The sequence below is a fragment of the Pinus tabuliformis genome, chromosome 7 (assembly GCF_031772625.1).
Source record: "Pinus tabuliformis cultivar Carrire ecotype Pingquan chromosome 7, CPIR1, whole genome shotgun sequence".
NCBI classification, from domain to species: domain Eukaryota; kingdom Viridiplantae; phylum Streptophyta; class Pinopsida; order Pinales; family Pinaceae; genus Pinus; species Pinus tabuliformis.
The window spans coordinates 1,349,858,152-1,349,874,185 of record NC_142293.1 but is presented as its reverse complement, the minus strand read 5'-3'; positions in this window follow the sequence as shown (position 1 = coordinate 1,349,874,185).

Sequence of the window (16,034 nt, the reverse complement as noted above, 5' to 3'; positions counted from 1 at the left end):
TTTGTGGAAAATGTGGCAATAAATTAAGACAACAATTAAATAAATTGGAGAAGCAAAATATCCACACATGCTAAATGATGTCAAAATGAGGTGGAAAATCATCAAGGAGTTAAAGTAAAGTTAGAAAGTGATGTGGACTCCACCATGGACCAAGAATCAAGGAGAAACATGTGATAAAAAGGGAAATCAAATTCTCTTGGAGGGGACCATGAGTTCCACTAGACAAATCACATTTTTAAGGGGATAGCTCGAGTTTGAAGGAGATGACTCACCAATTGGTGGGCTTTGACTTGGAGTTCCATAAGAGATGAGTGGAGAGTGGTCTCTTACCACTCCACTCTCACATACACTTGTCCCCTCACCTCAACAAGTTGACTCCTCCTCAAGGATTGTGTGGGTCTCTCTAGAGGAATTCGACTTGCCTATTGGGAAATTTGAATTGCATGGCTTAGTATTGGGATTGCCACCCATTTGCCTTGGGATTCTCACCATTTTTCCTTGGGATTGGCTCCCACATTCTCTATATAAATGAGCTTTCACCTCTCACTCTGTATTCTTGGATACGAGCTCTTTTGCTTGCAGAAACTCAACTACTGTATATTTTGAAATATCAATAAAAGACTTTGGGATTACATTTGAGGTGTTGTTCTCATTGTGTATGGTAATATCTCTATCATTTGTTTTCATTTGTCTACTCATTTCGTGATGTTATTATTTCCATTATTCCTTTCAAGTTGTGTTGATGTATAGTTATCTTACATTTACATGAGATTTATTTACTTGCTCTAAATAGAAAACGCTTTAGTTGATATCTAATATATCTCTAAAAAAAGTCATCATTGAATGTGATTAAATCCATATGGATCTAATTTGTCTATGTGTTGTTGTGTAGAGAATTTTTCTTGGATCAAGCTTCAAGCATGAGGGGAATTTCTTCGAGGAACCAACCCATTCTTGAAAGTACTTGAAGGAGAACCCACATTTGTTAATTCCCAAGGCCTCATCTTTCAACTTGTCTTGCAGGGACTTTTGGCCTTGGCTCACATTTTCAAGCATAATCCATTTAAAATTCATCTCTCAAATTTTTTTGTTTCATTGTTTTAATATTGTTATTTCAAGAGCTTAATGATGGGTAAGAAAAGAGGAGAGTTTACTCATTTTTTTAGCTTATCCTTTATAAATTAGATTGTATATATCCATTTGTAATTTTCTTGACCAATTTCATAGCTAATACTTGATTTGTATTGCATCCATTACGAATGTGTTTTTGTAGCAGCTTGTGGGAATTGTTGTTAAAACATTTAACAGGTTGCTTGGAGGACATTTGGCAAGAGTTGGAGCCCCTTTTGGCAAGGATTTAGAGCTCATTTTGGAAAAATTCTAAGGAATCCATGGGTTGTTGTGAAGGCTAATTTTTTTCTCCCTCAAGGCCAAGAGTTGGAGGAGGCCTAGCCTCTCTTTGCATTTATTGTAATTTTTCGAGTGCCTTATTTGAAATTATCAAAACAATCCTTTAATTTTCAGATTTGAAGGCTTTCTTTGTGCCTCATTTGCATCAACTTATTTTATCAAGGAGGAAATCTAGTGTTCAAGCTTCTAAGCTATTGTTGTAAAGACTTTCCTTAAGTTTGGTTGAGGCCTTTGAAGGGTTCTCATCTCTTGTAATCAAATTAATAAAAGGTTGATTTTTTTTGTGGGAGGATGGGAATTTTTCCCATGGTATCCCTTCTCCCCATTTAGAGGGAGGATATTTTCTTGTGGGTGGATTAATATCTTAGGTTTAGTTTCTCTAAACTCTCTTATGCTAATCTCATTCATGCATGGTTAATATCTTAACATAGCACTCACATTCATTTCTATTTTTGCATAAGTTCAACATTGGTTTATGTTTGATTTTTCCATTCCTTAAGCACTTGTGTTGTGCAATCCATTTACATGCAAAATATATTTGTGAGCAAGCAAGTGCTTCATATTTACCTGGAAAGCATAGATTATTTTCACTTACTCATTTACTTGGTTCTATAAGTTTCTTGAATACATTGCTTCAATACATTTGGTCAACTCATGTTTATATGCCATTTTGTTCATTGATGGTTCTCTTGAGCATTTTTTGTCATTGCATTTGGAGCAAATGATTTTATTTGTAAGAAATATTTTGGGAAATTTTGGAGCTACATTGATCTAATTGTTTCACTTTTCATTTTCCTTGAAAATATTGGTACCATTTACTTGAGCACTATCTCTCGATTTTTACTTCAAGCATTATATCAATATTTTTCTTGAGAAACACTGATATTGTTAGTATTAATTTGCATCTTTAATTAACTTACCTCCAAGCATAATATTGGTTTGAGGACTTTAGGACGACCTTTCTCACCCAACTTGCAGAACATAGACCCTCTTTTGTGGTTAACACGGTGAACTTGTAGTCATCAGAGCCATAGTCTCTGCAGCACTGGAGGCAATAGGTGGTTAGATTTACAGGGGAGGTATAGTTAATATAGTATTTGTTATCTTTCTTTGGGTTTCTCTCCACAACTCACATTAGAGACTAGTTTCAAAATAGTTAAGAGAAATGACTCATCTAGGTAGGCATTTAACTTAAAAGTAATCAAGATAATTGCATTCCACATTAGACAATTTGCACATCCTTTCAATTTAGTCATCTTGAAGCACTTTAAATTTACTTGCAAATATTGTTGGTTTCATGTACTTGTTATGATGAATGGTCTCATTATTACTTGATGTTATTATATCTTGTTATTTGAGCATTTCCTTTAACAATTGCAATCTCTATTTACATTTTGCAAGTAAGAAACTATCTTGAATTTATTGAATCTCAATTGCAAGCATTATCTTTCAAGTAGAGTTTTCTCTATTTTACAAGTAGTGTTGATCTTTACATTTGCAAATCTTTACTTGCACTTATTTGATGTACTTGTTATTTAGCTCATGATCATTAGATGTCACTAGCTTTTGTTATTTGAGCACTCTCTTTCTAAGTACTATTACTTTATAGTTGCAAATGATATTTTTATGTTTATCTTGATCTAACAATTTGATTTTTGCAGGATTATCTTTCACTATCTCTTGAAATTTTATTTTGAGCCAGAATTTGTCATTTACTTTGAAGCAATGGTCTATACTTTTAACATATAATTGTAAATTACCTATATATTTATTTATGCATGTTCACATTTAAAAAATCAAGTCATCTTTGCTAAATATCTCCTTCTAAATTTAATCTCCTAGAAACTCACATTTCTTTCATTAACCTTCTTTAGGGACCACCCCACTTAGCTTAACTAGGAGAGATATTTAATGGAGAGAGTAGAGATTAGGTGAAAATCCTTTCTCTTAGTTTTCCACCAAGATCACACCTTGTGGGGTTGAGTATTTTCCCCACACTAACCTAGGTGTGCAAGTGAGGCGACAACACAGGTCAAGCGACAAGATGGTGGGATACCCACTCATCTCGACTCCAAACATGGTGAAAACAACGACATATTTCATTGAACAATTTGGAGGTCGTAAACTTTCAGCACAAGCAAATATACATGTTTTTAGTCCCATAAAGGACCTTGTCCTTCATACACATAATTGTGAGTTGAAATGGCACATAATTGGATATAGATATGAGAGTCTGGCCCCACATGTTTGTAAATACTTTAGAAAGCTTTTCTAACAAATGGTACAAATTAGAAGAGGCTCGAGGGCAATCTTTACAATGGAAAGAGTTGAAAGAAAATTTCATTAAGGATTTTGAGTTCCAACTGGAGGAACAAGAACTACTTGATGCAAATCAACAAATAAGAGATTTTGTAAAGACAATCAATCGACAATCTTAATGAAGAATCAACAATCAACATCTCATCAACTTGTAATTATGTGTGATGAACATTAGAATATAAAATGGCCATTCGGTTAGAAATGGAAAAAGCTCTTGCTCCTAGACAAAATTTTTTTTGGAGGAATGATCATTCAGAAAATCACAAAAGATTAAAATCAGTGTACAAAATCAAAAAGTGTGAAATTGAGTAACCTGAGAAAGCATACTTCCCACTTATATATCAAGAGATTAAAGTCATAGACTAACAACTTGACGATTCAAACATCCTCGACTAGATGGACGCAGAAATAAAGATAAGAGCAGTTGACATATCAAATGATGATCGTCCAAAGGTCGCCCGACTTGGTGACTATTGGTCAGATAAAAAAATAACAAAATTTGTCGATTTTCTCAAGGAATATCAAGATGTGTTCGCTTGTGACTATAAATATTTGAAAGGACTTGCAAAAGAAATGGGGGAGATGAAGATCAACCTCATTTCTAGCACTAAGCCGATCAAAAAGAGACCTTATAAGCTTTCTCACAAATATAAACCCATTGTCCAAAAAGAAATAGAGGGGATGCTTGTCATCGACATCATCCACCCAATTGAAACATCAAAATGGGAAATCCTTATGGTCGTGTAAACCAAAAAGCATGACCCGACTAAGTTGTGCATATGCGTGGATTATTGTGGGTTGAATAAATTAATTGTAACCAACCCATTTCACACTCCATTCACCAACAAAATTGTAAACAAAGTTGCAGGTCATGAATGTTATTCTTTTATAGACGACTTCTCAGGATACAATCAAGTACCAATTACAGAAGAAGATCGGGAGAAAACAACATTTGTCACTAAATTTGGATCTTTTGCGTATCGGGTAAATCCTTTTGGATTAAAAGATGCACCAACAAATCTTTCAAGGATTGTCGTAAAGCTTTTGAAGAGTACATCTATAAAACAATGGCAGACTACTTCGATGATTGTACAATCTATACTTTGCTTAAGGCTCATATACAATGGCTCACACTGCTGTTGGAGAGATGCAGACAAATCCGTTTATCAATTAATATTAACAAATGTATTTCTGCAACACCTATAGGAATGTTGTTGGGACATGCAGTATCAAAGAAAGGAATAAAAGTTGACATGGAAAAGATCAAAGTGATTCTAGATATGAAACCCCCAGTGAATCAAAAGCATATCAATATAATTTTGGGGCACATGGAATACTACAAAAGGTTCATAAGGCATTACTCAAATATAAAATTTCCTACTGATGAGATTTTGAAAATAATGTTCCATCTAATTGGTTGAAGCAATGCGATGAATCATTCTAGCTATTAAAAAAGAAACTAGTCAAGGCAACCATACTTAAATTCCCTGACTAGTTGAAGCAGTTTTATGTACATGTCAACGCATCAAATGTGGTAGTCGGTGCAGTCCTAACACAACCTAATGATGTGTCGAGAGATCATCCCAATACATACACCAGTCAAAAAATGAACAAAGATGAAAGGAAATATTCAATGACTGAGAGACAAGCTTTAGCCATGATCTTTGCATTGTAGAAATTCTGACATTACCTTCTTGTGAATCCATTCATATTCTATATTGATCATCAAGCACTGAAGTATATTGTTAATAAACCAGTGCATCAAGGATACATTTGTTGATGGTTACTACTATTCCAAGAATTTGAATTTGAAGTGATTGTTCGACCTCGTAAGAAGAATGTCGGACCTGACCACTTATCCTGAGTAGAATCTGGAGAAGAAACTGTTGAAGAATGTAACTAGGTTTGGTCTTCATAAATGTATTTAAGTCACAATATATTGTATTTGTCAAAAGAAAGAAAATGAAATTTTATTATTATTAAAATTGACTTATTAAAGCATGGGTTTTATGCTTGGGTCAGTTATTTTTAGGTCAAAGCCTCCATTGTAGGCTTCTAGGGTTTGTGTCAAGTGTTGTTGTCCATGTCATAATGTAAAGAACCCTTCTTGGGAATTATTTGTCAAGAAAGAAAATTATTTTATATTCAAATTAGTCTTCTAGGCCTCCTCCACCAAGTCGGCCTAAAACTGGGAAACATAATCACTATATAAAGGCAGCGACTCGACCTCATTTGTCACTCATGCTTAACAAGTGCGATCAACAACTTCTAGGGCCAGAAAAAGTGTGAATTTCAAGGAAGACGATGAAGAAGGATAGCTAAGGAGAAGGAGGTCTCTCACAAGCATAAGAAGTCAAAAATTTTTCTCTCTTTCCCACACGTGTGAAGTTGTGTAGCTACTGGAAATAGGCCAAAATTTTGCAGTAACCAGGAGGCCGAAATTCTACCATTAGGGGTCGAAATTCTGCAACTAGGATGTAAAATTTTTGGATTGTTGCTGGGTTGGATCTGTTGCATAAGAAGAGACTACTATATCATCTTGGAAGGCTGATTTGGTGGAGGAGGCAAGTCTGTTGGTCTAGGGTCTTGGTCCATCTCAATCTGAATTACGGAAAGAAGATTTCTTGACTAGGTTTTGCCCTATATAGGGGTTTTAGCCCTGGTTGTCGGCCTACATCTGGTGTCCCTGATCTTCATGATTCGCTTTTGATAATTGCTTGATGAAACAAAGACAAAGAAGAATGTAAGAAAGTTAATAAGAACATAATAATATCACAAGAAATTATCAACATAAGAAAATATTTATGTCTTTCTGATTTTCTAACATGGTTTCAAAGCTAAGGTTAAAGAAGGAAAAAGGTAGCCTAAAGATCTATTGAAAGGAGAATAAGGAGTTTCAAGGCTAGAAATAGAAGATGTCAACATGACAAACTCAATGAAGGCAGAGAACAAATTAGAAGAATCCTGCATCTATAGGGCCTGGAAAAAGTGAATAGATCTCATTCTAAAAAAGAATAAAGTTTTAGATATTGTTCAAGGAAAAGTCAAGAAGCCTAATGATGAATCAAGTAATGCATATAAAGTGAAGTTTAGAGAACTTGAAATTGTGGCTATGAATCTAATAGTGTATGGAATTAAGGATAACTTAATTCCATACATATCCAACATAAATTTTGCTCAAGAAATGTATGAATCTCTCTCCAAGTTATTCACAATCAAGAACATTGGTCAAATAGAAAGCCTCAAGAATGAACTAAGAACCATTAAGATGAAGAATGATGATATTGTTTCATCATACTTTATAAGGATATCTAGAATCAAGGATGAACTCCAACCAATAGATGAAGTTGTTCTAGAAAAGGAGCTCACAACTACTGCTCTTCTAGGATTACCTAAATCTTGGAGTGCCTTTGCATCAGGACTCAACAATTGGAAGAATATGCCAACATTTGAACAAATTTGGAATGCATGTAGTCAAGAAGAAGCCAAAATATGAATGGTAAACAAGAAAAAGGAGAATGCAGAAGAAAACACCTCGAATGCTTACTTTTCTCATCACAAAAATAAGGGAACCTTCAAGAAGTTTAAAGGACCAAAGTGTTAATCTAGGTTGTCATTGATGTCAATAGTTGATCGCTAATATGGCAGTGACCATGATGGAAAATATTCTTGAAGATGCCAGAGGATGACTATAGCTCTTGTTAAGATATCAAGACAAATGAAGTAATAATCTTGTTGAAAAGTGTGCAACAAGAAATGCTAAATTTAGAATGTGGTAAAAATAGAACTCCAAAAAACAGCATGTCTAAAAATAGTAGTTTGGCCAGTGAGGTCATTGGCCACCTTGGGTGAGAGGTGAAACTTCTAAAAGTAGAAAGTTATAAAAATAGCATTTTTAGGTCCCTTACTATTTATAGCAGTCCCTGGTCTATCTATAGGAAGTAAAACCGAATTTGGTCTTAACAACAATTTAAAATATTAACTGATTAATCTCCATGAGTTAATTAGTTGTAAAAATTAAACTCGAAGTCTTTGTGAGAACATGCAATTAGCTGTCTCACTGATTGAGGAATTTATCCTTTATTCTCTCCATTGATTGAGGAATTAAGTATGAGTTCTATAACGAGAGAATTAGTTGACTTAGTTCTAACTAGTCAAGTCCAGTAAGATTATTTTAACAAGTTGTTAAAATAATAAAATATAGTTTGTTAATGCTTGCATGCATGTGACAACTATTATTTTAGATAACTGAGTATTTTCTCATGGATAACTGATGCATGGCAGTTTAGACAGAGACCCAGTTGAGATCATATGAGGGACAATGTACTATCAGATGCTTGGATTTTCCCATGGAATATCCCTTGCATGCAAGAGGAACTAGTGTCCTCAAGGATTGCGTAGTTGGACCTGAGGTTGACAGCAGGTATGATCTGGGGCCAATTCACATATGTTTGTAATTGGACCCCAATCAAAATTGCGCAAGGAAATAGGGGATTGGAGGATTGGTGGCCAATATATTGAGGCCTAGTGAGTCTATGATCTTCATCTTTTGATTACAGAGAGTACAGGATAGTTCTTGAGCTAATATTTTTTTTAACCAGAAGAGGAATTCCACTTGATTGATAATACAGTGTTGGGGGTTTTATGCTGGTGCTTCCCCCAGTAATACATCTTGTGTTATGTTTGATTATTTCTCTTGATCAGTTATATGTGTTTATGCTTGATGTTGCTCATGAAATCGATTTTTCTTCCGCTTAATGTTTTGTAGAAGTAGATCAAGTATTATGCTTTAGGAAATTTCATATATCAGTTCGATCTACAGGTGAAATTTCTACGTGGTATCAGAGCATAGTTAATAAAGTAAGGAACGATATACAAGTAAGAGAAAGAAAGTTGAAGTTTATTATTCGGGATATAGATATCTAGTTCTCATCACAGTTCAGATTTCATCCAGATGGCCTTCACTGGGTTAAGGCTTGAGTATGCCCTTGATGGTAGCTCAAACTACATAGCTTGGAAGGATCACATGGAGGCAGTATTGGAAGATAATGGCATTAAGGACTTCATTGATCAAGATGTCCCTAAGCCTACTGATGCTACTCAGGTTGCAGACTGGAAGAAGAACGTGGCTAGAGCTAGGAGAATCATCCTAGAGGGAGTTCGAGATCACATAGTCTCGAGCTTCCATGGGAAGGAAACTCTGTTTGCAATGTGGAAAAAATTGAAAGATTTATATCAGAATAGCAATGATTAGAGGAAGCTGGCACTGAAGGACAAGCTTCGAAAGATCAAGTGTGAAAAGGGCGACACGATCACTACATTCTTGAACAAGCTCACCAACTGTAGAGATGAGCTTGCAAGCGTAGGGGTCACTACCGCTGATGATGATATGGTGAGTCTAGCACTCCTTGGCCTTCCTAAGAGCTGGCATAGCTACCAGGACTCAGTGAATGGAAGGGACAAACTGCCAGATTGGGAATGACTATGGTCGGATTTGATGCAGGAGGAGATTAGACGGAACACCAGAGATGGAGCTTCTTCATCAAAGCATGATGATGAAGAGAACTTGGATTTAGCATCTAAAGCTAAGAAAGGGAAAGGGAAGGCATCCCAATCCAAGTCTTCTCAAGGAGGGAAGAAGTTTGACAAGTCGAAGGTGAGATGCTTTCATTGTCATGAGTTGGGTCACTATGCTACTAGTTGCCCAAAGAGGAAGAAGTCCAAGAAAGGTTCCTCCAAGGAATCTGATGGTGATGCTCTAGCTTCACAATTTGAGATGGATTTCTCACTTATTGCATGCATGGTTTCATCCAACATGGGATGTGTTTGGTACTTGGACAGTGGAGCTTCTTTCCACATGTCAGGTGACAAGACTATTTTCAGCACTTTGGAGGAGAAGGATCTCCAGATACGGATCGAGATGGGCAATGACGGAAAGTACCGTGTCTCAGGTGAAGGTACAATTGTGTTTCAAAGGGAGCATGGTTCTCCCCTCTCTCTTTCTAATGTTATGTATGTACCAGGGCTGAAAAAGAATCTTGTGTCTATTGCTATGCTTGAGGATAAAGGCTATGATGTAGTCTTTAGTTTGGGAAAGGTTTTCCTAAGGCATATAGGCACTAGATAGACCAAACAGATAGGGATTCGAGTTAAGAATCTCTATAAGTTACAGGTAGAAGACTGTGTTGCTTTGAGTTCCAAAGTAGAGGTGATGCATGGCCAAGATATTGGCGAGTTATGGCATAGGAGACTGGGCCACTTGCATCATGGGGCCTTGAAGATCATGCAGCAAATTTCTACCGGATTACCCAAGTGCAAGCTGGAGCAAGTGAGCACATGCAAAGGTTACACTTTGGGTAAGTATGCAAAATCTTCCTTTCATGATCGGGATGGTAGAGTAGGAGCAGTTCTGGAGCGAGTTCATTCAAATGTATGCGGGCCCTTCTCTACAGCCTCCATCAGAAAGCAAAGGTATTATGTTATTTTTGTTGATGATTTTTCTCGTAGATGTTGGATCTACTTCATGCAAAATAAGGATAAAACATTCTTGAATTTTTGTGAGTTTAAAGCTTTGGAAGAGAAAGAATCAGGGATGAAAGTAAAGGCCTTGCGAAGTGATAATGGTGGAGTATATTTCCCAGCAGTTTAAGGACTTCTGTGCTTCAGAAGGAATTAAACGGGAACTCATGGCTCCTCATAACCCACAACAGAATGGGGTGGCCGAAAGGAAGAACAGATCTATTGTGGGTGCAGCTTGATCGATGTTGCATGACCAAGGCCTACCACTTCATCTGTGGGCTGAGGCATGCAATACAACAATATATCTTCAGAATAGAAGTCCTCATCGTATTTTGGGGATGAAGACACCTATGGAGGCTTTTTCAGGGAAGAGACCAGATGTGAGTCACTTCCGCATCTTTGGATCACCAGTCTTCTGTCATGTGACCAAAGATGCTCGGAAGAAGCTAGACCCAACAACTGAGTTGGGAATACTTGTGGGGTACATGGATACACCTCACAACTATCGTGTGTTTTTTCTTGCCAATCAGAGGACCATAGTGCGCAGGGATCTGAAGTTTGATGAGCAGCGAGCCATGCGAGTATCTCTTGAGAGGGAGCTCAAGTTGCATGGTGATGACGAGGAACTATTAGTTCCTAAGGAGGAGGAGCCTCCTAATGATGCAGATCAGTCGCATGCAGAGATTCTAGTAGTGGAGATCACCACTGCTGGAGAGTCTTCCATAGATGGGCGGAAACGCTGACGGGAAGTTGATAGATTGATGCAAGATGCAAGAGAGAATGTGGGGCAACCATCCTCTCAGCACAGATAGAGGAGATCTTCCAATAGATACATTGGCTACATGGCCCTGGTTGGGGAGTGTGTAGTGACCGAGCCTTCTTCTTTTGAGGAGGCAGTGCAGCAGCCAGTTTGGGTGGATGCGATGGTAGAGGAGTATGATTCTATCATGTGGAACAATGTATGGGATGTTGTTCCTAGGCTAAGGGACAAGTCAGTGGTTACTTCCCGATGGTTTTACAAGGTAAAGCAGGCAGTTGATGGTAGTATTGAGAAACATAAGGCAAGGTTTGTTGCCCGTGGTTTCTCACAGGTTGAGGGGATTGACTATGATGAGACCTTTGCTCCTGTTGCAAGGTACTCATTGATTAGATCGATTCTAGCACTATTAGCACAGATGGGTTGGCAGATCCATTAGATGGATGTGAAGACAACATTCCTCAATGGGGAGATTGAGGAAGAGGTATACATAGAGCAGCCAAAGGGATTTGAGACCTTTGATCATGAGTCACATGTGTGTCGGCTCAAGAAAGCATTGTATGGGCTAAAGCAAGCACCCCGTGCTTGTTATACCAGGATCGACAACTATTTCACCAGGTTGGGCTTCACCAAGAGTGAAGCAGATGTGAACCTCTACCACATCATTGTAGATGGTAAGCTATTGATTATTGTATTTTATGTTGATGATTTAATTTTGACAGGTGATGATCAGTTGGTCAAGTCTTGCAAGGAGTATCTTGCAAGAGAGTTTGAGATGAAGGACATGGGCCTCATGCACTACTTTCTCGGCATGGAGGTGTGGCAGAGAGATGGGGAAGTATTTGTGTCTCAATGCAAGTATGCCAATGAGATACTCAGGCGCTTCCACATGGAGATGTGCAAGCCCATGGAGATTCCTCTAGCAGGTAACTGGAGGAAGGAGGATGCTACTTCAGGTGAGGTAGTAATTGCTACTGTTTATAGGCAGCTTGTGGGTTCACTCATGTATTTGGTGAACACACAACCGGATTTGTGCTTTGCAGTGAACCAGCTGAGTCAAGCTATGGTTCAGCCAACCAAGTTGTTTTGGAAGGCGGCAAAGCATGTGCTGAGATATCTCAGAGGCACTACATAGTATGGATTATGGTACAGGCAGACAGAGGGAGTGAAGCTCCAAGGTTTTAGGGATGAAAATTGGGCAGGTAGTCCATCAGACAGGAAGAGCACTTCTGGAGGAATCTTCAACCTTGTGTCAGCTATGGTTTCTTGGTATAGCTAGAAACAAATATCAGTTGCACTTAGCACAACAGAGGCAGAGTACATAGTAGCTAGTTAGGCTGCATGTGAGGCCATATGGATGCGGAAGATTCTAGTGGGATTGTTTGGTCAGATGATGGATCCTACAATGATATATTGTGATAATCAGAGTTGCATTAAACTCTATGAGAATCCAGTGTTTCATGACAGGTCCAAGCATATAGATATCCACTATCATCATCTACGGGATTGTGTGGTCAAGAGGATCATGATGTTGCAGTAAATTTCAACCGAGGAATAGGATGCAAATATTTTGACAAAGGCATTGTCAAAAGGCAAGTTTGAGTTCCACAAAGACAGAATCGGGGTTGCTGATAATCCCTTTCTTGTTGAGAGGGAGTGTTGAAAAGTGTGCAACAAGAAATGCAAAATTTAGAATGTGCTAAAAATAGAACTCCAAAAAATAGCATGCCTAAAAATAGCAGTTTGGCTAGTGAGGTCATTGGCCACCTTGGATGAAACTGCTAAAAATAGAAAGTTCTAAAAATAGCATTTCTGGGTCCCTTCCTATTTATAGCAGTACTTGGTCTATCTATAGGAAGTAAAATCGAATTTGGTCTTAATAGCAGTTTAAAATATTAACTGATTAATCTCCATGAGTTAATTAGTTGTAAAAATTAAACTTGAAGTCTTTGTGAGAACATGCAATTAGTTGTCCCACTGATTGAGGAATTTATCCTTTATTCTCTCCACTGATTGAGGAATTAAGTATGAGTTCTATAATGAGAGACTCAATTGACTTAATGCTAACTAGTCAAGTCCAGTTAGATTATTTTAACAAGTTGTTAAAAATAATAAAATATAGTTTGTTAATGCTTGCATGCATGTGACAACTATTGTTTTAGATAACTGAGTATTTTCTCATGGATAACTGATGCATGGCAGTTCAGATAGAGACCCAGTTGAGATCAGATGAGGGACATTGTACTATTAGATGCTTGGTTATTCCCATGGAATATTCCTTGCATGCAGGAGGAACTAGTGTCCTCAAGGATTGCATAGTTGGACCCGAGGTTGACAACAGGTATGATTTGGGGCCAATTCACATATGTTTTGTAATTGGACCCCAATCAAAATTGCGCAAGGAAATAGGGGATTGGAGGATTGGTGGCCAATATATTGAGGCCTAGTGAGTCTATGATCTTCATCTTTTGATTGCAGAGAGTACAGGATAGCTCTTGAGCTGATATTTTTTGTAACCAAAAGAGGATTTCCATTTGATTGATAATACAGTGTTGGGGGTTTTATGCTGGTGCTTTCCCCAATAATACATCTTGTGCTATGTCTGATTACTTTTCTTGATCAATTATATGTGTTTATGCTTGATGTTGCTCATGAAATCGATTTTGCTTCCGCTTAATGTTTTGTAGAAGTAGATCAAGTATTATGCTTTAGGAAATTGCATATATCAGTTTGATCTATAGGTGAAATTTCTACAAATCTTGTACCTTGATGATCATAATGAAGGATTAGCATATCACTACACTTGATGAAGGTCTAGAAAATATACATGATGATGACACCACATGATGACATGTTCTACCTATAATATGGACCATGGTGATGACTAATAATTGGAAGTCTACCCTCTATGCCTAGACTATTATGACTTATCTTACCTATGACGAATTATCTTACATTGAAAGACTGGACTATGATGATGACCCTATGTTGAAGAAGTTAAGTAATAAGGAAATCAAGAACATGATCAAGGGCATAATGATGGTGGCCCTACATTGAAGAAGACAAAGACATGAAATGTGAAGACAATTAACGAAAGAATCATCCATGAAGAAGTCCATCTATGAGAGAATGTTGATGTCCTATTTTTTTGCACTAATTAATGACCAGTCACATTAAAATATCTATTTCTCCACTTTAGAGGTAGAATCTCGCAATGAGGCTTACACCATCTTGAAGAGAATAAATTTTCCTTTCTGATGAGTTATTACTCAGCACAAAACTCCAAGCGGTTTGGGATAAATTAACTTTTGAAGTTAAAATATTAATTCTGGACATGGAGCCGACCTGAGCAAACCTACTTTGTCGACCAACAAAAAAGAATATTAATACACAGTCCGAGTTTTAGTTCTCATCATCAATTTGGTCAACAATTTCAGAGATAGACAGAAGGCCGAGGAGAACAAGGAGACCGTTGTTTAGGCTGAGGAGAAGAAAAAAGGATAATTTCGTTTAGGCATAAAATCTCGGTCCTGTAGCTGCACCCATTTTCTGAAGTTCATTATAGAGCTTACCCTGAAGAATTTAGACCTGTAGCTCTGCAACTCACTCCTGCAAAACTGCAACTTGGATCTGTAACTGTAATTTGGTCTCGTGCCATCCATTTCGGACCTGCAACATCAAAAAAGGAACGCAGACCTGTAATATCCCTTGAGTTTTAGCATCTAGAAGGAGCTCGGATCTTTTAAGGACTAGTGATCAGACTTGGGCTTGAATTTTGGTAGTTTGGATTTGGAATATTTGGCACCATTTGGAGGAGATTTGCAGTCCTGAAGTCAAGACGTGTGGAGCATTTGAATTCAGACTTGCGGTGGCATCTAGGCACTTCTATTGCAGACCTACAGTGACATAGTATTGCATATTTTGGTTGAAGTCATTTTTTGTTTTGTTTGCATGCACATTTTTGGCCTTGGTTTGTTGATCTCTATAAGCATAAGTGTTGATAGACATTGGAGGCATTTTGAAACCATTATTTGTACAAGGTTCTGTGAGGATTGTTTGAAGAAGACCTGAAGGCTATATGACATTGTTGAACTGCTTGTTGAAGGTACTTATAACAGTCTTGAGGGTGCACTGTTTTTGAAGTCTTATCGTAGACCTGGAGAAGTTTGTGCAGAATTTTGGAGAAGTTTGAAGTCCTTGCCAAAGCAGCCTCCTTGGAACCTTTTTTTTCTTGAAGAATTATTAAGACAAACCTTAAAGCGGTTCATTAATCTTAGATATTGAGTGTTTTGGAAGGTCTCTTTGAAGGAGTTTTTGGAACCATTTTGAAAACATTCCTTAGCATTACTTAGACAGGTCAAAGAAAACATTTTCGACTATCTTGTGGGAATTTGGAAGAGAACTCGGTGACATTGATAAAGCATCCTTGAAGCAGCAATATTGAGGTCCTGAAAAACTCATTGTGCAGACCCTGTTGCAAACTTTTGGCTATCATATTATCTTGGAGATATTAGTGAAGACCTCATAATGCATTGATTGAAGGTCCTCATGATGTGACCTTGGAGACACTATTGAAGACATTTGGGTGATGTAATCTTGAAGATAACATTGAAGACCATGATGCATCACTGATGTCATCATGAGGTAACTTGGAGAAATTGCTTGGATATGATGAAGAGCAGTGGCGACACCATGGAGTGTGTGCATGTGGTTCCATCTTTCCAAGATTCTATCTTTCATTCTCTTGGGAGAATGGTGTTCTAAGACATAGGAGTCACTGGCAGTAGTACGTTGATTGAGGGCTCGGGGGTGGCCAGTTGTAGCAAATCCTTGCACAATTAAGCCTACAGTTGGGTGGAGAGTCGTCCCCAAACCCTTGTTGCGGTAAGCCTACTTCTACCACATGTAAGCACTATTCATAGTTGAATTTAGTTTATTAATTACATGTTTATTTGGCTAGGTAAGTGCCACTCTGATTTAAATTTAATGTTAATTAGAAAAGTTAATTAGATATTTATTCCTGGACTGT